A 23,383-nucleotide genomic window follows, 5' to 3' on the forward strand; every position below is an offset into this window, starting at 1 on the left:
AGCAGCTGTGAAAAATGCTTTAAGAAACACCTGTGTTCAGAGTTTGAGTGGACATTACGTTTTCAAATAATTTGGGCAAATATCAGGGGGCTTCTTGCTGGATGATCTTAGTGTGAATGTGTTTGATTTTGTAAGGAGCGTCTAGCTGCCGTCCACAGTGTGTCTGTGTTGTTACCAGCAATGGTCGAGACTCGCTGTCCCGTGTCTCTGAATTTTGGCAGTGGTAGTTTTGGGTGATGAGTTTCCTGCTGTTTTATAATTTCCTGAGCATTCCTGGTGCAGGGCACTGTTGTGTGTGATCGTCTGTTGCTCCTTGTGTCTTCCCCAGTGAGGCATCTGTTAACGTTGTTTGCCGTCTTTCCCTGTTTTTAGAGCAGGTTTTTTATTTTTCTTACTATTGAATTTTAAGAGTTCTTTCAATATTTTAGGTAATAGTCCTTTATCAAAAACATCTTTTGGGATCATTTTCTCTCTCTCTCTCTCTCTCTCTCTCTCTCTCTCTATCTATCTATCTCTCTCTTTCCCTCTCCCCCCTCTCTCCTCTTTTACCCTCTCTCTTTTTCTCTCTCTTTCTGTAGCTCATCTGCCTATTCTCTTTCTGGCTTCTTTAAAAAAAAAATACAAGAGTTTGTTTTGTAGCGACTTCTGTTTCCATTTGACCTCATTAGCAGGGATGTTTGAATACACATTATTTTAACGAAACATGTTGGCACACATTAAATTGGGGTTCTTTTAGTAAAGATGAGGGAACATAGGTATTGAATTGTGCTTCATCCTGTTCAGGTTTGCATAACAAACTACCAGAGACTGGGTGAGTTACAGGTGATACAAACATATCTCTCATGGGGCTGCAGGCTGAGCAGTTCATGGCTGAGCAATGGAATGAGCTTCTCTTCTGGTTGGTAGATGGAACCTTCTAGCTTTGCTTTCACAAGGCGGAAGAGACATGGTAGCTCTCTTGAACATATTACTGTACAAACCAATAGGTTCATTTTTAAAATTATTGTTGTTGTTGTTGTTTAGTTGTATGTATCTGTATGGCATGTATGTGTGTGAATGTGGTGCGCATGTGCATGGCAGAGGAGTCTGTTCTCTCCTTTCACCTTCATGTAGGTTCTGGGGATAGAACTCAGGTCGTCAGGCTTGTTCACAATAACTTCTACCCTCAGAGCCATCTCCCCAGCCCTGGAAGTTCACATGGTCTTATGACTCAGGTATATAAAAATTTCAGAGGGCAAGGAGATGGTTCAGTGGCAAATGTGTCTGACACCAAGCCTGAGGACCTGAGCTTGATCCTCAGGAACCACATGATGGAAGAGGACTCACTCCTGCAAGTTGTCCTCTGACCTCCACATGTGCCACGTGCACACTTATATACACACGCAACACAGGGAAACTCAATTCCAGGTCCGGTATAAAAATGGCAGTGCGAAGTCAACGGAGAGAACCTTTAGTTCTATGTAAATCTGTCATTCATATAAAACCACATGTGTTCATTTCACCAATAAAAGAGACTCTCTTCATGTAGTATAGCAGTCATATAATAAAATCTAACACAGTCGCCAAGAGGACCAGGTTGTAAAGCCACAAATTCAGCCAGGAAATGAGCCACTATCCTCAGACATTGGTTGTGGTTTATGGTTTCTTGCAATGCAGGCATTATTTTTGAGCCAATCTGTTGAAACTTGCATGGAAAACTTTGCTCCTGAATGATATCTGTTCTACTGCCCAGGGGAATGGCTCTCTGAGTCATTCTAGCCTGGGCTCACATGCTGCTGTGTTAAGTATTGCCTCAGATGAGTTACAAGACAACTAGCCAGAACCAGAATGAGGAGGCTCAGGAGTGGGTAATTGGCAGCTTGTCCCGAGACTCATTTTCCATGCCTGCTTCTCTCTCTCCCACCCATCTGCCAGGGCAGGCCTGCAGTTTTCATTGTATTTGTTAGTAGGCAGTGTATTTTGTACCTTGGCATCAGGAAGACACAAAGATTGAGACAGCTGAGAATCTCATTATGCTGTACACAGGCCCCTCTTTTGAGGGCAACTAATGTTACCAATCTTCAATGTCTCATGATATGAGTAGTTATTTGTCCTAGGGATTGAATTCCTGGCTTCATGCATGCTCAATGTGTGGTGTACAACAGAGTACACTTTTATTTCATGTTTATCTTCATCATGTGCAATTTCTTGTATCCATACAAGTAGAGAAAAGCAGATTAACAATAATAACCAAATTTATCATCTTTCACCTTACCACTAGACTATGGAAAAGCAAGTCCTTGACACCATAGCTTTCTCCTTGATGCTAGTTTCCATAGCATGGTGTTCTCCTTGTTTCCGTAGTCCTGAGGGTGCAATGTAGGCCAGTGGGTTAGAAAGGGCATCAGTGATCTTACTCAGCAGTTATTCCTACAATCTAAATGACCAGTCAACCCCTAAGACAAGATGTGTCCACTTAGTGGTAGCGTCTTGTGGGTGTACTAACTGCCCTTTGATTTGATTTGAGACCTGCGCCAAGAAGAGAATCCATGCTGCAAACCTAGGGGGTTGTTTTGTTGTTGCTTTTTGTTTTTTGTTTTTGTTTTTGTTTTTGTTTTTAAAGAAACTTTATTGTGGGAGAAGTTATAAGAGAACATAGGAGAGATCATGGCTGAACAAGTTGCTTAAAATAAATTGTGACATTTATGTTGCCTGCTCTGAGGCTCAAGAGACATTGTGGAGGAGCTGGAAGACAGGAAGGACTGTGAAATGTGATCTCCTGGGCTAGACACAACTGCAGTCCTGGATTCTCTGTAGGGGCAGGTACCTGCACGGGTCTGCACAACAGCAGGCCAGTCAACAGTCAGTCATAGAAGAAGAGGGGACCAGGGGCCCTACTCTTCATCACTGACCTCTTTGCTGCTGATTCAGGGAGAAGGGGGGTTATTGCATTCATTTGTAACCCACTGATGACCCCACCAGACTCCAATGGCTGGTTACGATCCAATGGTCACACCAGTGACCCATAGTTAAATGAGTCACAAAACTGAAAGTCTGGGAAAGACACCAGTAGTGATTGGGATATGAAAAGACAGGAAGAGATTAGAAAGGATGTCTTAGGGTTTCTATTGCTGTGACAAAACACCATCAGCAAAAAGCAAGGAAAAGGAGGAAAGGGTTTATTTGACTTACCATATTGCTGTTCATCACCAAAGGAAAGTGGAACAGGAACTCAACAGGCCAGGAACCTAGAGATAGGAGCTGATGCAGAAGCTGCTTACTGGCTTTCTTATAGAATCCAGGACCAACAGCCCAGGAATGGCACCGCCCACAATAGGCTGGCCTGCTCCCACTAGTAACTAATTAAGAAAATGCCTTACAGCTGGATGTTATGGGGGCAGTTTTTTCAATCAAGTTTCCCTTCTTTAGATACCTCTAGTTTGTGTGTCGAGGTGACACAAGACGAGCCAGCATGGTGTGTGAGAGTGATCGGAATTCATTATGACATACATGAGATGGTCAAACAAAAAAATTAACTTAAGAAGTTCATAAAATGAGGACCTTGATAAAAATATCATACACTCCCCCCCCCCAAACTAACCACAATTTCTTAATGTTACTAAATGGTCTATTGTGAGGGGAGCCAGCCGTTGTCTGCGTCTGTTTGGTAGCGTCATGACTTAGGTTTTTAATGCTGGCTTGCTCACATCACACCATTGTGTTCTGATCCATCAACACAAAGTGTCTGCTAACTGCTCACCCTTCCTGTTTGGGCTATTTTTTCCCTTCCTTTTTCTTTCTTTCTTTTCTCATGTTAGATGACTTTTGAAGAAACTTTTTAAAAAGTTTAAATTCATCAATCCCTTTCACTTCTCGATTTAACTAGATACTTTTTACCTTGTCTAGATAAACAAAATTAATTGGTCTCAATGACAAATGAGGGAAACTCACTATATGCTAGAGGTGAAGAATTGGAGTTTTCATTTCTTCCCTCTTTGCGTTCTTTCCTTCATGCCTTATATTAATTCACAACAAATCCAATCTAACTAGCCTTCATTTCAAGATTTATCCAGAGTCCAAGTGCTTCTCTTTATCTCTTTATGGCTTCCTGGTGTTTCTCCTTGTTTCCTGTGCTGTCCCACTTGGAACCAGAGAAAGTCTCATTAAAACCCAAGCCACGTGATATTACTCTTTCGCTCAGACCCTTGTAACAAGTCCTTAGGAAAAGCTGAGATTCCCAGAACCTCTGCCAGCTCCTTTATGATCCATCCTTATAGCCTTTTGACCTTTACCTGCCAATCACGCCATCCTCCCACACAGTCTCCTGACCTTACCTGTCAATCACACTATCCTTCCACATCTCCTGACCTTACTGTCAATCACACAATCCTCCCACACAGTCTACTGACCTTACCTGTCAATCACAACATCCTCCCACACAGTCTCCTGACCTTAACTGTCAATCACCCTCATCCTCACACACAATCTCCTGACCTTACCTGTCAATCACACTATCCTCACACACAGTCTACTGACCTTACCTGTCAATCACCCTCATCCTCACACACAGTCTCCTGACCTTACCTGTCAATCACATCCTCCTCCCACACAGTCTCCTGACCTCAACTGTCAATCACCCTCATCCTCATACACAGTCTCCTGACCTTAACTGTCAATCACCCTCATCCTCACACAGTCCCCTGATCTTAACTGTCAGTCACACCATCCTCCCACAGTCTCCTGATCTTAACTGTCAATCACCCTCATCCTCACACACAGTCTCCTGAGCTTACCTGTCAATTGCACCATCCTCCTACATCTGAGCTTACCTGTCAATCACACCATCCTCCCAGTCTCCTGACCTTACCTATTAATCACCCTCATCCTCCCACACAATCTCCTGACCTTACCTGTCAATCACCCTCATCCTCCCACACAATCTCCTGACCTTACCTGTCAATCACCCTCATCCTCCCACACAATCTCCTGACCTTACCTGTCAATCACCCTCATCCTCCCACACAATCTCCTGACCTTACCTGTCAATCACCCTCATCCTCCCATGTATGCTAGCCACCCTGTTCTCTTTGTTTCTCTGAAGTTCACCAACTATACCATTTCCTATCTGGCATGCCTCTTGCCAGTGATCTACTTGCTTAAGTGTCATCCTCTAAGACAGGCTCCTTGACTACCCTGTTTAAAATTTCAGTCTCTATTGCTAGCACCACATTTCCAATCAGTGTCACCAGAGCTTTCTGGTCTTTATAGCAGTCAACACTCTAAGGATTGATGTAACTTGCTTATTTGTTTATGCACAATCTCTTTCCATTAGGATGCAATCACAAGGAGAGAGGTTTATCCATCTCCTTCACAGCTAGATATCAGTCCTCAGAATGTACCTCAATGGATGAATAAATCTTGAACATTCAAGGATTCTCTCTGCTTTCTTTTACATAACCCTTCCTTGTCTAGAACAAAGTTCAGAATACTTGGGAGCTGCCTAACTCTCCTAATAGTTTTTATTCTTGATGCGAAAGTAAAATTGCTTTATACATTGGGTGAAGTGAATTATTGTTCTGAAATACAATCACTAAAAACAAAACTAGTGTTTTTTAATTTTGGCCCCTTAAAAATCTGTATGTTGGGCTGGCAAAATGGCCCAATGGAAAGAAGTGCTTGCCACCAGGCCTGACTGCCTGAGTTCTAATCCCTAGGACTCATATAGTGGAAGGAGAAAACTGAGTTCCAGAAATTGTCCTCTGGCCTCTACATTTGTGCTGTGGCATGTGCACACATACACACATACACACAAATACACGCAACACAAAAAAAATTAAATCCGTTTGTTGAAGACCCAGCCCTCAGAATCTCAGAACACGTCCTTGTTTCTGAAGTGGTATGCAACAGATGTAATTTGAGCCAAAGTCATCTTGGAGGGGGTTGGCTGGGTCCTAGGTGCCACAACGTCCTTGTGGGAAGAGGCATTTTCAATGCAGAGGTACAAATGGAATGTGAGGGGACACTGTGAGAAGGTGGGACAAACATCTACAAGTCAAAGATGGCGAATTAGGACAAGAACGCCCTGCCCCTTGGTCCTGCTCTCTTTTGCTCTTCACGGATCAAACCCAGGACCTGACTGTGCTGGGCACCTACCACTGGGCTCCGTCTCCAGCTAGGTGTTCTCTCCAGGGTATAAATAATAATAAATAACAAACAAGTAACTAAAAATTTATTAAATTAAGCAAATTAAAGTAAATATTTATTTTACAAACATTTAGATAAACATTTAACTTGTTTTTATTCACTTATTTTATATAAATAATAAACATGATATAAGTAAATATAATAATAAATCACTTGTACTTATATAATTTATTTCCATTTACTTTATTTACAAAAATAGATTAAATATTTCTTTAATAAGTATAAATTAAATATTAAATAAATAAATATGAATAATAATGAATGCACCAGGGCTGGAGTTTCTTCTTCAGATATTATGCTTCCCAGCCTGACAGACAGGAGTTCATATCTTGACCATCAGCAGTCATCTGCTCAGACTTCCACTGCACTTTACTTGAAGCAAGAGTTACGAGAACACCGCCGTGTGCCCTTCCCTCCTGGCCTAGCATGAAACTGAGGCGCATTAAGTCACTTAAAAGAAAGAATCTCTGTGTCTTCCCTCATGGAGCATTTCCTGACTGATATTAGGAAAAAGTGGCCTTCTCATTAGTGATGACAGTTGGGCCAGTGTGTCTTGTAGAAGAATGTTAAAAAATGTTGTTGGGTTCCAGGGAGTGCACTGTGGTGTGTTTTGATAACCATGATTAGTAAGTAGACTTGCCTCCCTCATTGTGTGGCTACCAGAATCCATCACTACCCCTCTCGATTGTTTGAGACATTGCATTCCCAGGAAATGCTATTTCTTCTCATTTACCATTCCCACTGGCTTTTTAAAATATATAATTATGTAGCCTTTAAAAAACCTCATATGGTTTAAAATCATAGTTTGCAACCTGCATGTGTTCCAACCATTTGCAATGGGGCTTTAAAAATCAGCGGTGGGAGTGGTTAGCCGTTAAGGGAGAGCCAGTGAGGAGAGTGTTCACAGAGGTGTGCTGGCTTCCTCCTGCAATCCACCTTTGGGGGGCTCATGTGAGAAACTTGAAAAAAAGTTTTTGACCTGAAATTGGATTTACTTTAAAACATTTACTTACTGTGTGAACATGTAAGTAGGTACCCGCCATTACGAGTGTGCACAGGTCAAGGGACAACCTGCAGGACTCCGTTCTCTCCTCCTACCTTGTGGGTTTCAGGCATTGAGGTCCAATTTCTGCCATTGTGGCAAGAACCTTTATCCAGTGTGTTATCTCACTGGCCCATGACTTTACTTTTAGGATTCACTGTCAGGCAAGTGGCCAGTGTTGCTTAAGAGTGACAACGTAATAAAGTATCTGTTTTGATTTCATGTGTAGATGAATTGCTAATATGCAAATGAACATGTGAAGACATTTGCTTTATTTGAAGCCTTAACAGTCTCTTGTTATGTGAGGTTTGACACCTTGATAAGACAGAAGGCTGAGGAACTTCAACATATAAACAATTATTATTATTTTTTTTTGCAGCAGAAAACCAAATTATTTCCTTTCTTCTAAAGGGGTAAAATGAAGGACTTATACACATACAAGAACCTTTGTTGGTCTCAAGCAAATCTGTTTACTGTGCTGTAATAATTTTCAGTTATAAAACCACTGCAGACTTTGCTACATGTTTTAATGATGACCAGTCTTTGTCCTTGAGAAAGTTCAAAGTCACATCTCAGCTAAGCGCCAGTTGTGAGCGTTTAGACTGTGAGAGTTTCTACATGCTTGACTCAAACAGTTACTCAAAAATCCACTCTAAACTTCATATTACAAGATGATTCTAGGGCTGGGAGATGGCCAGGACACACATAATAAACAAATGCGATTTAAAAGTTTAGGGCACCAAGGAGAAGGCTCAGAGAGTACAGGCATTTGTTACCAAGCCTGACCACCCAAACTCCATCCCTGGATCCCGCATGGCGGCCGGAGTGAACCAACCCCTGGAAAATGTCTTCTGACCTCTACAGGTGGGTCTTGGTGTGTATGCTCTCAAGGCTGTGTGCCTGTACACACATGTGCACCAACAGATATTTAAATTAAAAACAAAACCAACCAACCAAACAAAACCATTCCAGGACTTGCCAGCATAAAAAAGGTATGTTGAGAAACCATCCTACCTACATCTGTCCCTTTGTCTTCTCAGGTTTTGACTTTCCTTAGGTAGGAGAAGTCACGGTCCCCAGAACCATTCTTGTGAAGAACATGCTGAGATTTTCTTTTATTTGTTTGTTTGTTTGTTTTTCAAGACAGGGTTTCAATCCTGGCTGTTGTCGAACTTACTCTATAGGGAAGGTTGGTTTCGAACTCAAGAGATCCTCCTGCCTCTACTGGGTTTAAAGGCGAGCGCCATCAGTGGCTGGCTGTGCTGAGATTCTGGTTGGCACATCAATATTGCTCTACTACTATCTCAGAGAAAATGTGGGGTGTGTGTGTGTGTGTGTGTGTGTGTGTGTGTGTGTGTGTGTGATCTCCTTTCTTTTATGTATTTCAGCTGGGACAGAGATAATTTTCATCTGTCTAGAACTCCTAGCAAAATGGCTCTCCTTCTGTGGCGCGCGTCTGGACCACACTATTTATATTGCCTTCTTGGAGCAATGCTTTCTCCACAGCCACCAAACCCTTCTAGGGAACGAAGGGAGAAACCTGACTCACAGCAGGGGCGGCCGATCTAAATCATTTTTTTGTTTCTCGCTTTAAAAGCCCCTTTATAAAACCCGCAAGCTTTTGCCAGGCTCTTCAAATAGTCTTTCAGCCACAACACGAGCTGCGCCTCTGCCTCAGAGCCTCGGCTGATTGCTGGGGCAGCTGCGTGGGTGGCTTGAGCCCTGCGCTGCAGGCTTTTATGTGGTTTTTTTGGCTGATGGGCTATTTCGGCGTCCTTGTCAAGTGGCCTCTCAAATGGCCATGATGAACACATCTTTAGTCATTTGAGAAAATATTCGGTGAAAATTCCTCACGACGTAAACGCTAACTTTATTTCCCCCTCCAGATTGGAAACTTTTTCTGATTCAGGAAACTGCAAAGGTCTTGGGGGAATTAGACTGCTCACACTGTCAAATAAGAAGCCAGAAAACCCATTAATATTCTTGCGTTAAAAGCCCTGAATTTTTCTTTTTTAATTGCAAGACAAAATTAAACAAGGAGCAAAGAAATGTTTCCGGATAACTCGATGTGACTAAGCACATAGTTAGGCAGGGAAGGAAGTAAACGGCCTGGTCCTGGTCACCAACAGCTTACCAAGAACCCCTATACTCTGTGGAGACTGTGCTAGGTGAACTGGCTAGGAAAATAGGTAAAATGCATTTCAGGTTGTGTTCCTTGGATACCAGGAACTGAAGTAGCGTTAATTGTGTAAAAACTGGCACAGGAGATGGCTTAGTGGGTAGAGTTCTTGCTGGCAATCCTGAAGACCTTCCTGTGTTCAGGTCCCCAGAACTCACCAAAAGCCAGGTGACCTGTTTTCCACCTGTCACCTCAGTGCTCCAGTGCGAAGATGGGAGGTGGGGACAAGAGAAACCCTGGGACATTAAAGTCCAAGTAGCCTGCAGCACTGCCTCTGGATCGAAAAGAGACGGGCAAATGGCAGTTTAGAAAGGGAAAAGGGAAAATCTATGATAGGATGAGGCATTTAATTTTGATTGGATGGATTAATTGGGGTAGCTGAAGCAGGACTTTTGATTTCTGCCTTTCAATACTGTGGAAACTGGACCTTGGTAGTCAGCCTCAGGAAGAGGAAGTGGATGGCTTTAGGAACGTGATCTAATGGTTTCTGGAAAGAATGAGGGAACAGGGGGAGGGCAGGGCTCTCCAAAGCCATGGCTGTCATGAGGCCTACTACAGTCCCTTTACACAGGAGCAATGAGAGACTGGCCTCTGGTGTGCTCGCACGCAGGCACGCATAGATACGTACACCAATTTTAAAATGTGCAAAAATTATACTGGAGTCAGCAACAAAGCGAATGAGTAACACTGAGCAGAGGAAATCCTCAGAATACAGCGCAGGCCCTGCCAAGTCTCTTCCAGGACAACAGCCCCCAAGTAAGAACTGTCCATGGGAGTGGAGCCATGCACAAAGAGCCAGCAGCGAGGGCTGCCCCACAAGGAGCCTGACTTCTACCCCCATTGCCCTCTTACGTCATTGACCTTGACACAGGCTGTAGTCATCTGGGAAGAGAAAACCTCAACTGAGTAGATGCCTCCATCCAACTGGCCTTTGGGAAACTCTGTGGGAGATACTTTACTAATGAATGGAGTAGGTTCGTGGTGCCAATCCTGAGCAGATGGTCTTGAGCTGTTGTGTGAGTGTCTTCTGAGATTGAAACATTCCAACCTCCAGGGAAGCTACTAAGCATGAGGGTAAACAACTCACAGGAGTTTCAGGAAGTCCCTGAAACTGACCAGGTACTCTAGTCCCCCTTCTTGGTCAGAGTAAACAATAAAGATTTATTAGGGGAGACAAGAGAGTGGCTACCTCTGCTCAGGCAAGAAATAGCAAAAAACTGAGCAAGAGACGGTTTTATCAATAGGGTTTCTTGGTGGTAGAGTTTTCCAGGGTGGAGACTGGTGGGATTTCAAGCCAAGTCCAGGGATTAGTGGGTTTGGGTAAGTTTTCAAACTCAGAAGTGGGCTTTGGCCTTTTACCCTATAACCAAGTTAGACTTTACTCTGTAGTGGGATCCCTATCTGGAGTGAATGGACCTGTATGTGACATCTCCCCCAGAAAAGTTTTCTCACATAGCAGTTGTAGATGAAAGCAAGCTTAACAGGCCATTGGGAGCAAACCAGGAAGCACCACTCCTCCATGGTCTCTGCTTCAGTTCCTGCCTCCAGTTTCCTGCCTTGAGTTCCTGTCTTGGTTTCCTTTGGTAGTCCACTATAAAGAGTACACGTGGACAGACCCATGGCTCCAGCTGCATATGTAGCAGAGGATGGCCTTGATGGGCACCAATTGGAGGAGAAGCCCTTGATCCTGCCAAGGCTGGACCCCTCAGTGTAGGGGAATGTCAGGGTGGGGAGGTTGGAAGGCTGGAAGGGGTGGGTGGTTGGGTGGGGGAGCACCCTCATAGAAGAAGGGGAGGGGGATGGGATAGGGGTTTATGGACAGGAAACCAGGAAAGGGGGTAACATTTGAAATGTAAATTTAAAAAATATCCAAAAAGAAGCTCCCCAATATGCTAGTGTTATTCAGACAGAGGATAGCAAAACTACTTCTGCAGTTGGCCTCAAGGCCATGAGTTCTCATGATCTCTCTCCAGTGGGTTTTCCCTTGTAAATTCCCTCACCCTCGCTACCACCCCTGTCAGCCTTGGCAATTTTTCGAAAGAATACGAATCCCCAAAGCATAAACTTCTCTGGCTAATCTTGTGACGTATTTCCCTCTATGAGGGTCAAAAGCTCCTAAAGTGTTCAAGTCGGCTCACCTGAGTAACACATGTATTCTTCCGTGTCTGTGTGCTGTGCCAGGAAACATTTGTTCTTTTGCCTTTCAGAGACAGTTACTGTGATAAGGTGTCGCGCCCAACCTCGACCAGCAAGGAAGACAGGACCAGCGAAGATCTTCTTCAAGCAGTTTACTCAGGAACCTTGATACAATCTTCTGACCCCAGGGAACAACCCCCCCACCACCACTTAAATAGCTAGCACTGGCCAATCCTAGCAGGCCACGTGGGGATAGCAGATAGGCTGTATCTATGCAGAAGCGACCAGGCCAAGCAGGAACAGCCAAATAAGGACTTGTTTTTCACAAGGAGCGGAAGGCGGAAACTGGCGCCATCCCCCGGCTGCGGGACCTCGCAGCTCCCTACAATAAGGTAGTGATTTCTCTGGACAAAGATTCTGGCCTGTTCAGGGCGGCCAGGCTGAACACAGTCCTGCCTCAGAGTGCCTTCATCCTGCAGAACTGGGCAGGAAGGACAGCATGAGGAGCCCACTCCTTCTTTATCCTTTGGATCCAGACTCCTCCTGACCAAAAAACACCATAGCATCAAGACGCCTCTGGTTCAACGAGTGCACTGGCCCCTAGATCTTGTGGGTGGTCCTGCAACTCCACGGTGTATTGCTTTTGAGTTAGAACTTAGCCCTAGCTGCCTGCTGCTGACAGAAGAATTCCAGGAAGAGCTTTTAGCTAAGAGTTCCCCTTCTTCTTTTTTTTTCCTTTTTTTTTTTTTTTTTTTTTTTTGGAGCTGGGGACCAAACCCCTTCTTCTTTTACCTCGTGATCTTATAAAACATACTACTAGAAGACCAAGCAAGCGGCAGGCACGTCTAGGACACGTAGTTTGTGGAACCTTCAAAAGGATGGGCTGAAATCTGTACAGCAATAAGTAAATTATTTATGCCCTAGAATTGTTTGTGGTGATGGAAGATTACATTCAGACTGAGAGCCCTGCTAGAAAAGTAACATCTAAAATATTGTGATTCACATTATGAAATACTATATTGTCCTAAGGAAAAAACAACCACAGCAAGTGAACAGCTCAGATAAAAATAAAGGCAACTCTGGGGTGGGCAGGAAAAGATTTAATTAGTTTTAGTTTCAACTGTAGTGGTGAGTCCATTTATTTCTCCTTGTGGTTCTAAACGTTTGATCTCTTGTGTTTTGATGTTTTGCTGTTTGGTGTGGATATGCACATGTTATATATTTTTATTTCTCTTTAGAGAATTTACCTCCTCTTCCATTGCTCAATGCTTCCCTTCCCCTCTAATAACTTCTTTCTCTAAAATCTGCTCTGTCTGAAATTAATATAGCAACTCCCACTTGTCTTGAGAATTGTTAACATGGTATCTTAGGGTTTCTGTTACTGCGAGGAAACACCATGACCCAAAAGCAAGTTGGGGGCAAAAGGGTTTATTTGACTTACACTTTCTTAAATTCATCATCAAAGTCAGGACAGGAAATTAAACAGGGCAGGAACCTGGAGGCAGGAGCTGGTGCAGAGGCCATGGAGGGTGCTGCTTACTGGCTTGCTTCATCTGGCTTGCTCAGCCTGCTTGCTTGCTTGCTTGCTTGCTTTCTTCCTTTCTTCCTTTCTTCCTTTCTTTCTTTATTGGATATTTTTTATTTACATTTCAAAAGTTATTCCCTTTCCTGATTCCTGTCCATAAGCCCCCTATCCAATCCCCCCTCCCCCTTCTTCTATGAGGGTGTTCCCCCTCCCTATCCACCCACCTCCCCCATACATTCTCCTACACTGGGGGTCCAGTCTTGGCAGGACCAAGGGCTTCTCTCATTGGTGCCCAACAAGGCCATCCTCTGCTACATTTGCAGGTGGAGCCATGGGTGCTCTTTGGGTAGTGGTTTAGTCCCTGGGAGCTCTGGTTGGTTGGTATTGTTGTTCTTATGAGGTTGCAATCCCCTTCGGCTCCTTCAGTCCTTTCTCTAACTCCTTCAGTGAGGACCCCGTTCTCAGTTCAGTGGTTTGCTGCTAGCATTCACCTCTGTATTTGTGATGCTCTGGCTGATCCTCTCAGGAGACAACTATATCAGGCTCTTGTAAGCATGCACTTCTTGGCTTCATCAATATTGTTTAGGTTTGGTGGCTGTATGTATATGGGCTGGATCCCCAGGTAGGGCAGGCTCTGAATGATCATTCCTTCAGTCTCTGCTCCAAACTTTGTCAGTCTGCTTTTTTAAAGAACCTAAGACCACCAGCCTAAGGGTGACATCACCCATAATGGGCTGAACCTTTCCCATTCAATCACTAATTAAGAAAATGCCCTACAGGCTTACCTACGGTCTTGTCTATGAGATTCCCTCCTCTCAGATGACCCTAGCTTGTGTAAACTTGACATAGAACTATCAAGTAGACATCTTTCAAGATATCTTTCTTATCTATCTTTATTAAAGACACTTTACTCTTTTTCAGTACATATAGTATGCATTTGATAGATCATTATAGCTACTGAAAAATGCTTTTGAACTTGCATTTATGCAGGCAGAAAATCATCACATTCCAACCAAGTGTTTTTCACCTATAGATGTTTTTATATTTAAAGTGGGTTTCTTGTAGGCAGCATATAGCTGGGTCATGCTTTTAGATCCCTTGTGAAAGTTTCTTTTTATTGGCACATTTGCATCATTGACGTTCATATGATGTCCGATGTAGCTGGCTTGCCTGGGCCCTATTAGTTAGTGTTCTATTTGTTGCTTTTTGTTTCTGTTTTTGTCTGCCTTTGGCATTTTTTAAGTTTAATCTTTGTTTTTAGCTTTTATTTATGTACCTGTATGTCATGAATGAGTACCCAAGAAGGCTGGAGTTGGAGCTCTTGGAGTTGGAGTCACTGTCACATGATCCCACACCATCTCAGGGGTACTACAAGCATCTTAGGACAGGAAAAATAATTCTAATTCCCTTTGAGAGAATTACCGACTGCATCAGTTAGGATTCTGCCTTTGTTATTGGCTCTCAGATTCCACCTCAAGCAGGTTTAACCCACATTATTTTTCTCCCATGTGAACTGTAAACATCCCTGCAGTGCAGATCTACCATAATAATCCTCCATATTTTGTTTCATTATTTTTCTGTCTTGGAAGAATAGTTTTGGAAGATAAGGAATTATAGATTGGTGGCAATTTTTCTCAGTACTTGTAATTTCAGTCCACTCATTTTTGAAAGAAGATAAATTTTTCTTAACTTTGTGTGTGTGTGTGTGTGTGTGTGTGTGTGTGTGTGTGTGTGTGTACACATAGATACACATATGCATGCCACACATATATACAGGTTGGTGTTCTTTGAACTCCTGAATCTTTGGTGGTATAATCTGAGGTTCCCACAGTTCTGAGAGATTCTGGGGTTTTATTAAGTCTCTTTTTCTTGACTTTCAGTCTTAAGAGTTTTCATGGATATGTGTTGAAGCCAGAAGATTCTTCCCCAGCAGTGTCTGCTCTATGAATGAGCCTCCCAAAGACATTCTTTACTCTGTTGCCATTTTGTTGTTGTTGTGTTGTTATTTTGAGACTGGAGGCAGGGTTTCTCTGTGTAGCCCTGGCTGTCCTAGAATTTGCTCTGTAGACCACGCTGGTCTCGAACTCACAGAGATTTGTCTGTTTCTGCCTCCCTGGTGCTGGGATTAAAGGTGTGTGCCACCACCGCCTGGTCTGTGCCATATTTTTATATTTAGTATTTCTTTTTAGATATTAAGAATTTTTATTATTATTACAGAATGTCACAGCCCAGTTTGGACTGGAATTTTATGTGACACACAGGTCAGTCTGGGTTTGAATTTACAATCCTTCTGTCTTTGCCTTCTGAGTGCTGGGATTACAGATGCATAGGCCACTGAACTGAGCTGTAGAATTTCCATATCTTTGTTTGCCTTGGTCATCTGTTTTAGCATAGGCTTTGTCCATTAAAGCCTCTGGCAAACAGAAAAATATCTGTTTCAAATATTCTCAGTCTGATCGTTCCAGGCCCCCTGCCATGTTTTACTATGGTTTAGATTCTTGCCTTGTGTCTTTCAACTGTATCTATTGCCATCTGGTATGTCTGGTGGTTTCAGTGATGTGGTTGTGAGGTGTGTGTGGCGGGTGGGGGGTTAGGGAGTGCTAAAGACCTATGATTAGGTTTTGGCCTTCTAGTGTGCCTGTGCTTCCCAACTGTGCTCTCACTTGTTTCTTGGCCTGTGCCCTCCTTCCTTATTAGGTGAGGCAGGATGGATGGAGGGGGTGGAGTTGGTATTCCCTTTCTCCAGCCCAGTCAGGTTCTGAACTCTCTCAGGATAGACTGTTTCAGTGTCTCCCAAGGGCAGAGAACAGAATGTGCTAACATAGTTCAGAATGGTTTCTTTTTCTGTTTTGGAAGTTTTGAGGTGATTTTCCTTCCACAGTCACTGTGAGAACTTGATAGAGCTCAAGGGTTTGTTTTGTTTTGTTTTTTTGGTTTTTTTGGTTTTGTTGTTGTTGTTGTTTTGTTTTATTTTGTTTTGTTTTTAAATCATGGATCTGCAGGTGACCTCAGAGATGATCTCTCCAGTGTGGTCCCAGAAATTCAATTGCAGTCCTGGCTGGCCTGTTCTGGCTTTCCCTGGTAGGTATCTGTTAAATTACGATTTGTTGTTGTTTTAATCCATCCGCTTGTCTCTAGCTTGGAGGTGCTATAGTTTGCCCTGTGACTTTGCTTCTACTGTGGGTCCAAGAAGCCTAGGCGCTCTTTCAATCTGCTCAGCCTTTTACTTCCTCAGACAAGAGGAGTGGTAGCTTCGATGTTTCCTGCTCAAAGGACCAGAAATTTTAATACCAGGGCATGAGACTTAAAAAAAAAACCAAACATTATTTGTTGTATATCAAAGCCATATATAAGACAACAGTACACGTACTGAGAATGTGCTCACATGCTTTAAGGTAGAGCTGGTATATATCAGGTGGAATGCCAAGTCTGCTATGCCTGGAGTTATCCTGCAAAGTGCCCTGTGGTTGTCCTACGGGAAAGAGAGAAACAGACGTGAGAATTAATAAGACGGTTAAGAAAATAGGCGATTAAGAGAAAAATATAGTAATAGATGGAAAAACAATGTAATATAAAGCAGGAAATATAATTCAATTACAGCCCTAACATAAGCTTCTACACTGATATGGTGATAAGTACTCAGAAGTCAAGCACTTGGGAGGCCAAGGCGGAAGAAAGGCTGTTTGAGCTGAGCAGTTTAAGATCAATCTGGGTATCCGACTTTCATTGAATTTCTGTGATTAAAAATATCTGACCCGAGTGGCCAGAAGCCACTTGAGGAAGAAGAGGTTTACTTGGCATATATGTACGTGCCACAGTCCCTCCTTGGGGGAAGCTGAGGCAGTAACTGAAGGCAGGAGCCTGGTGCAGGCTGAATGCCACTCTCTCTCTCACATGGTGGCACATGACTAAAGAGGCAGAGGTAAGTGTGTTTGTGGGAGTTCCAAGCCATCCAGGAGACCCTGTCTCAAAAACCAAAGCTTCAGGGGTCAGATAAATAATTATTTTATTTACCACCTCATACATCTTTTAAAAAGAAAAAAAATAATGTGTTCATGTGTATCTGTGTGTTTCTACATGTGAGTGCAGTGTCTATAGAGGCCAGGCATGGGCATCAGATCTCTGAGAGATGGATTTACTGGTTGTGAGTCACAAGATATAGGTACTAGGAACTGAACATGGGTCCTTTGCTAGAGCAGCGTGTTCAATTAACTGTTGAGTTTTCTCTTCAAACCTAACCGAAATTTTTGTAGTGAAACATATAACATATTTCTGCTAGCCATTTATCGATTTTTCTGTTGGCTACTTTGAAATATTTTATACACTGCTCTTATTCATGGACACATTTCTATGCAATCAGAACTTTTATTTAAAATATTTAATTTTTTGTATATGAGCATTTGCCTGATATATCCATATATGCATCATAAATGTACCTGGTGTCCATGGAGGCCAGAAAAGGCATTGGATCACCTGGAACTGGAGACAGTTATGCGTGGCCACGTGGATGCTGGGAAACAAATTTAGGTCATCTGTAAGAGGATCTAAATACTCTTTTTTTTTTCTTGGTTCTTTTTTTTTTTTTCGGAGCTGGGGACCGAACCCAGGGCCTTGCGCTTCCTAGGCAAGCGCTCTACCACTGAGCTAAATCCCCAACCCCCTAAATACTCTTAATCGCTGAGCATCTCTCCGTCTCCAGAACACTGGACGTTCTTTCTCCCAGTCAACCGTATTTTGTACTCTTTTTTTTTCTTTTTCTTTTTTCAGAGCTGGGGACCAAATCCAGGGCCTTGTGCTTGCTAGGCAAGTGCCCCACCACTGAACTAAATCCCCAACCCCGTATTTTGTACTCTTGCAAGAACCTTTAATATATTGGCTTGTTTTTAAAGATAAGGAAATTGAACTTAGAGAATCCAAGTAACTTGCAATAATCACAAAGCCACGAGTCATAGAAAAAGCAATACCTGTAGTTTGTCTACTCTAATGTTTCTCAAGCATTAATGTTTCCGGTTTATTACTAAAGGGGCTGGTTAAGCTGTAGGCTGTATTTGGTGGGTCTGTATCAGGTAAGAGTCAGTGTTTCTGACAAGCTCTTGGGTAGTGTCCGTGGACAGGCAGACCACGCATCGAGTGGGAGGGACCAAGTGTCGGCTCTCTCACTGCATTCATGGTCCAGCTCATGAGTATGAGTCCTTGAGGGATAACTGCTCTGGATCGTCATTTTATCCAGGCAGGGTTGTAATAGAGATGAGTGAGGACATGGAGTGGGGTGATCTGAGTGGAGTGACAGCACTTTCAGCTTCTAGAGTCGTTGGCAAAGAGTGGCTGTGAGCACTGGTATCCACTGGGACGTAATCCATTCTATTTATTTTTCATAGTTTATACATTTCCGATGGGACTGACTCAAAAAGAATCCCAAACCAAGACATTTTTACACAACGACTAAGACAACTGAAAATATTTCCTCTTCGAAAATGAGCGTTTTCAAAACAGCATTAAAGAAAATGTCTTACGTGGGGCAGGCTTAAAGTCTACAAATTGTTGTTTCCTTACGATGAAGTAAAAAGGTGACCAACCCCATACCCAGTTAATGAAATTCACACAAATATGAGTCCACACAGTACTTTATCCTTTTGTCTGAATAGTGGTTGGGTTTAATGGAACAGCCAAGACCAAGGTATTGGACAAAGACCAAGGTATTCACATGGCCATGCTTGAGTGGAGCACAAAGCATCCTGGTTCCTGGCCTCCACTCAGGTTCAATGGTGACAACCCATATTGAGGGACTGGAGAGTAAGTGGGAAACAGCTTAACTTTTTGAATAAGTTATACTAATATTCTTATTAAAATTTTTATTTTTTTTAGAATTTCATACATAAGTATTGTATTTAAATTAAATCCATTCTTCCTGCCCCCAGTTTCTCCCATGTTCTCTCAATTCCTCTCTTCAATGTTTACTGTTACATACATATTTGTATAATTCGTATGTGGTGTCTGTGTGTGTGTGTGAATGTGTGTGTGTGTGTGTGTGTGTCTGCACATGCACGCACAAGCATACAACCTGAGTCCATTTGGCCTATTTACTTGTGTATATTTGTGTTTGTTATCTTTTTCCTCAGGACCTGCATAGAATTCTAGGACCTCCCTGACTGTCTCTGAGTCAGTATTGAGAGTCACATTAGTTAGCTCTCCTAGAAAGGATTTCTCTACTCCATTTGCAGTATTTTCAGAGCTAATTTGCAGCATCTGCTTAAGTAAACAGAACACACTTGAAAAGCAGAGAAGCAAAACCATGTGTTTGAAAAGTTGCATACAAGAGCTTGATAGGTTAGCTAAATCAAGCCCAGATGCATAGATGATAGGTTAACTAAATCAAACCCAGATGCACATGTGGCTGTGCAGAATCAAAGACGTTCCTTGGCTGCCATTTGACAAAGACCACACCAGAAAAGTCAAGTAGAATATCCAAGGCCAGTGGTGTCTGTTGTTGAATACGTGATCAGAAACACAATCAGTGGTTCCCATTATACCGCCAAAGGACTTTTAGAGGCTGCCTTCTCTCACAGGTCAAAGAAACCCACCATGGTTCCTGGGCTTCTGACTAGCTCATAGTATTGGTGTCCCAGAAAGGGCACGCTTTTCATTCGTTGGTAATGTTTCTTAATGATTTCATGTAAGTGTCAAACATTTTAGAAGTTGGTGAGCCTGGAGTCCATTATCTGGTTGTTAAGACTTGACAGGCTTGTTTAGTCTCCAAGCAACATTATTTTCCACAGTGTATATGTATATTCTGTTCAGTAAATCACGAGGGTAAAGAGATCTGACTAATTGAGTTAAGAATGATTCCTTAGGGCTAGAAAAATAGTTCAGGGCTTAAGAACACTGGCTACTCTTCCAGAGACCCATACTCAGTTCCCAGCTCCCACGTGGCAGTTTATAACTGTCTATAACTGTGTCCTAGGGTGTCCAACATCTTCTGGCCTCCTGGTTCATTAGGCATCCAGGAGGTACATAGACAAACCTGAAGACACAGTGTCTTAGTTAGGGTTTCACTGCTGTGACCAGACGCCATGATGAAGGCAAGTCTTATAAAAGACAATCTATATTTGGGGCTGGCTTACAGGTTCAGAGGTTCAGTCCATTATCATCAAGGTGGGAGCATGGCAGCGTCCAGGCAGGCATGGTGCAGGAGGAGCTAAGAGTTCTACATCTTCATCTGAAGGCTGCTAGTGAAAGACTGACTTCCAGGCAGTTAGAATAGGGACTTTAAAACCCACACCTACAGTGACACACCTATTCCAACAAGGCCACACCTCATAATAGTACCACTCCCTGGAGCAAGCATATTCAACCATCACACACATTTATACTAAAATAATTAATTAATTAAAATTTAAAAATTACTTCATCATATTTTAAGGCAAACCCTTCAGGCGTTGGAGTTATCCGATAACTGAATTCAAAGAAATTTTGGAAATAGCTGTTCAAATTAGGCTAATAGTGGTTTTTAGTTATGTCCTTCTTAGAATGCTTTATTATTATTATTATTATTATTATTATATTCCAATATTATTATTATACTCCATTATTATAGGGGATTGTGATCTCCTGAGTAAACAGACTTCAGTGTTAAATGCTTCACAGTTCCCATCACACATGTAAGGGCAAGCATGTTTCTCAGGCTGAAGTGAAGATTCCAGATAGGTTCTTGGGAAATCACAGAGCTGGCTGCTTAAATGGAGCTCTCTCCTCTGCCTTCTCTATACTCTTACTAGTGTATTCTCCTCTCCTCTCCTCTTCTGCTCTTTCCTCCTCTCCTCTCCCGCCCTCCCCCTCCCATCCCATCCCTCTCTCCTGCCCTCTCTCTCCCACCATCTCTGACTCTAAAGCACATTCTATTCCTGTAACTTAATAATTAATAATTCCAATGAGGGGAGAAGGATAAGTAAGCTCTTAACAACTGTTACAATGCAACAGTACAGGGTGTTAGTGAGTGATGGTTTAGTTAGCTGTATGAATGATTTAATGGCTTCTTCAAACTCAGAAGACACCCTACAGTAAAATATCTCTCTTTTGCAAGGACCATGGTAAACATGGTGACTTGCTAAATAATTTTGGATGATTGCTAGAAAATCTACTAAACCCTTAAGATTAGAGAAGCATAAGACATTCTCCAAGACAGTTCCTTGGCTTTCTTTTCAAACTCCACGAAAAATCAAATTAGTTTCCACTTTGACTAAATACTTCACCATTTGTGGTTGGAAGATGCCAAACATCATTTTTGTTATTTTCATTTAGGAATCAAGAGATAAATTGGCCTTCTGTGAGTCTGCACATTATACAGCAGGCGGTCTTGTTTCAACCTTGCACATTGACGACTAAGAGAAATGAGAGGTTCTGCTGGGATTCTAAGGGCCAGTGGTATTCAGTGCCAGCAAGAGCCCCTGTGAAACCCATGTTTACTCCTCTCCCTCCTGCCCACTCCTTTCTCCACTTGGTCATGCTGCTTGAGTCGATGCCTTGTGTAGACTATGATGAACAGAAATCATTTGCTTTTGTACGCCTCTCCCTCATCAGAATTTAAGCTCACAGGGAGATCACGATGAGGCCTGTGTCCACCACAGATATGACAGTAAACAGCTTACACCTCCATTTAGGAAAGTACTCACTGAAGTTGACTGCTTGAGTAGCCAGCTCAACACTAAAGTCAAAGACATCCTTTCATCTGGATAAAAGTCAATGAGCAAAGAAGGCTGGACCTCAGACATTTTTCACAAGGCAGGGTAAGGGTTGTTTGTGGCCATTGTTCCCAACACAATGTATCTCTTACTAGTGTATTCTGTTACCTCTGGACTGGAAGAGATGGGCATATATGCTTTTCCATGAAGAATAAGTTCTAAGACGCACTGTAAGGGCCACAAGCATGGCTTGTGATTTGATGCTCTTTTCCTCCTGATGAAGTGCTTTTCACGTGTTGTGTGCTGGGAAGAACAGCAAACTGTGCTTGTGGTGATGAGGAAGAGGAAGTTCTTTATTTTAGTACTTATGGGAAAGGGAACAGGGAACGTAACTTTGAATTTGTGGAGAAATGTATTCTTAACTTACGGTATTCTTAACTGGTACCTTTTAAAAAATCATCCAAGTTTGGCCGAGCACCAAGACAGCCGTGCTATGATGAGCACTGAACGATGATCGTAAAGGACAGCTGTGTATTTAACAGCTGTGGCAGTTGCTGGGATGGGTCAAGGAGACAGAAATGGAGGGGAGTACGGTTTACAACTCTTTAAATTACAGTTTGTGGTAGGGCCATGGTGCCTGGCCAATCTCAGCCTGGGGCCAAGTCAGCCAAAGGACATCCCTCGCTCTTGTATAATTAAGATCTATTTTTGCTGTAATAGAGAGGCCAACATTTTGGCTTATACTTCCTTATTAATGACTATGCCAAAAAGCAATTTATTCCAAAGGATGAGTTGCCAGGATAACCCCACTGTGGGAATACAGTCATCCAAGTACAAAACTGGGAGAAGGAAAACAAATAAAGAAATAGAATTTAAGACCAAGAACTGCAGAAGCAAGACCCAGAATTAAACACAGACAAACTGCAAGACACTCTGTCCTCATCTTAGAATATCGGTCTGCCAATAGGAACACTTAACCACTGTTGGCCAAAGTCTTTGGATCCTTTGGTCATTGCGCTCATAATAAAGTTGAAGCTCGTCTGTGGGGACCTTTTTAAAGAAAGGTTAGTTATTTGTTAAGAGGTGTAAACGGGTCCAGTGAGGTGGCTCAGTGGGTGTGGGTACTTGCCAATCAGCCTAATGACATGACTTTGATTCCCAGGCCCCGTATGGTAGAAGAGAGCCAACTTCCGTATTGTCGTCTGACTTGCTGATCATGGCATGTAGTGTGCCTCTCACGTCGACCGTCTTCTGCACGAAATAAATATGTAAACGTGAAAGGCGTGTAAAAGCGTGGCCGTTAGAAGACGTATGTTCCTGGTGCAAAAGGAGAGCAGACGTGGCGGAACTTCATTGGATTGCTGATTAAGGGGTCTGTGTCAGCTTTTGCCAATGCAGTAAAACACTGGGGAAAAGCGTTCAGCTCACAGTTCTGCTGTGAGGGCTCTAGTGAGGGCAAGCAGCATATCGTCTAGGAGTGTTAGGCAAAGCAAACCTACCCACCTTAAGGTGGGAAAGAAAGGTACAGGAAGAGACTGGGACCCCGTAAGCCCTTTGAGAGCACGCCCCTGGTGGCTAAAACCTTCCATAATACCCACTTCTCAAGAGGTAGCAGACTTTTAACACATGGGCCTCTGAGG

At 42.8% G+C, this 23,383-nt stretch overlaps 1 long non-coding RNA gene across 1 annotated transcript; it reads left to right on the plus strand.

Moving 5' to 3' along the window:
* The first annotated feature begins 11,841 nt into the window (after window positions 1-11,841).
* Window positions 11,842-23,031, plus strand: LOC102549652 (uncharacterized). Its single transcript, XR_015643607.1, has 3 exons — window positions 11,842-11,932; window positions 16,068-16,146; window positions 22,906-23,031. It is a non-coding gene; the product is annotated as an uncharacterized LOC102549652 (long non-coding RNA).
* The last annotated feature ends 352 nt before the right edge of the window (window positions 23,032-23,383 follow it).

This window comes from Rattus norvegicus, chromosome 19, assembly GCF_021556685.1.
Source record: "Rattus norvegicus strain SHRSP/BbbUtx chromosome 19, alternate assembly SHRSP_T2T, whole genome shotgun sequence".
NCBI classification, from domain to species: domain Eukaryota; kingdom Metazoa; phylum Chordata; class Mammalia; order Rodentia; family Muridae; genus Rattus; species Rattus norvegicus.